Genomic DNA, 2248 nt, shown 5'->3' on the forward strand with positions numbered 1-2248 from the left:
TGTCCTATATATCTATCTAGTTCATTAGGATTCTTCAATGTGTCTTGTTAGTTTGTACTTTAAAGTTTATATGTTGAAGATTTATAAAACAATCTTAGTTAAATGAAAGATATTTGAACTATCTATGTTATTATATATTATATAAATGTTGACTTGCTTAGTAAATTAGTTAATATATTAATTAATTAAAAAAATATAATTTAACAAATTATGTGTGTAATTTGTATTAAAAAATTATTACAAAATAAATAGTGTTTTGTAACTAAAGAAAACAAATGTTACAAAATCAAGTTATATTTTGTAACAAAATTTTATTATAGGAAAAAATATATTGTCACCAAAAATATTTTGAAGATCAAAATTTGTTATCACTTTTGTAACGACTTTTGATTTTTTGTATCTGAAAATTTGTTACAAAATATTACTTTAAATTGTAACAGTTTTATTTTTTGTTACAAAAATTTTTTGTAACGGGACATACTGCAACGGCCTTTTTTTGTTACAAAATTTTTTTGTTTCAAAAGTTCGATTTTTTGTAATAATTTTTTTTGTTACGAATACTGCTTTTTCTTGTAGTGTTGGAATTTAATTCATTGAATGAAAATTAATAATTTGGGTCAACGATGGACTACCATACAAAGAAAAAAATTTATGAATAAGAATTGTGCTCTAAAACATTATCTTTCTCCTTTTCCAATACCTGAAAATCATCCCCAAATTGAGTTGCTGCTTCCAAAATCTGTTGATGGCTTAAGCCTTCTCTTTCAAAAACTAGTTTGTTCCTTGCTATCCAAAGTTGCTACATAAGGTAAGCTACGAATTGGATCTTTTTCCTCCTATTTCTACTTAGTTTCAAGTCTTTGATGAGCTTCAACCACTAATTTTATATCTCTGCTGCATCATCAGTCACGGTGCAGGTTATCACCCTGGAGTTATACCATGTCATCATTACGTTGCTTGTGCACAGCTCAATAAATAGTGCCATAGTGATTTCTCCTACTAGTCAAATCTCAAACAAATCGAGAAAACTGCAAGTAACATCTCATGGGGTCTCTTTCTTACTGGTAATCGATTATGAAATACCTCCATAGGAAAACTTTGATCTTTGCCTCTTTGGTGGGTATTTCAGGTCCCACAAGGAAGATCAGTGTCGCTTCGACTTGAATTATTCTGGGAGTAATTTTAACTGTGGGTGGTAAAATTCGTGGGCAACCTTATAACCCGAAGCAATAGTGTACAAATCCTTCTTTTTGAGTGATCGGGTAGGTCTGTTTTTCCATTTTGATTTTTTTTTTGTAAAATAACATGTGCAATTTCATAGCTAAATTATGCTATCACTACTTGATGATTCCATTTTTGTGATCTATCATTAGCTATTCAACTTATTCTGCTTGTTGTGCATTATTTGTTTGAATAATTGTGGCTAATAATGGATAATTTTTAATTCAAGTATCTATCAATACTTTTATTGAATTCCTCCTCCCTATCCTCCAAACAAGCTCTTTTTTAATTATTTTTCTTTTTTCCAGCAAACTCCTCTACCACAAGACGGGTTATTACTTGATTTAGCCCTAAAAAAGTTTGAATACCTGAAGTATTTTTTTTTGCGTACAATTAGGATTGTTCAACAACCTAAAATCTTGTTTTCCGAGAGCATAGCCATATTGAATGCTCTGAGGTTCTTAAAATTTAAACCATCGAGGCATTGGTCAACAGATAACAGTTCATTTCACCTAGTGTATCTTCCTCTCCTATCCCTTTTGTCCCTACAAAAACTGCATAATCATTTTATGTATTTTATCCATTAAGATCTTTGGGAACTTAAACAACTCAATCTATAAATAAGAATAAGGATCGTTTCTAATGCTAAAGCTTCTTGAAAACTCTATCCTTAATATAGTTAAAAGTATCCTTCTTGGATCTATGAACAATGGAAAGGAGCCCCAAATATATGTCCTGGTTTCCTACATGGGAGACTTGTAGAACATTCGTCAACTGATTCCTTATGTCTCCGGTGTGTTATAGCTAAAACACACTGATGACTTATTTAATGAGTTGGTCACTAACCTTGTAATAGGAATGTAACAAATTTAACAGGTGCTAGAAATCCTCCTTTGTAACTCTACTAAATAAAATTGAGTTGTTCACAAAGAATAGGTGACTAATAGCTAGGCATATGTAATTAAGTCTCAAGCCAACAATTTCTTGCCTCTGTTCTCCTCTATAAAGTAAATGGGATGGCTCATCT

Source organism: Arachis duranensis, chromosome 2, assembly GCF_000817695.3.
Source record: "Arachis duranensis cultivar V14167 chromosome 2, aradu.V14167.gnm2.J7QH, whole genome shotgun sequence".
NCBI lineage: Eukaryota > Viridiplantae > Streptophyta > Magnoliopsida > Fabales > Fabaceae > Arachis > Arachis duranensis.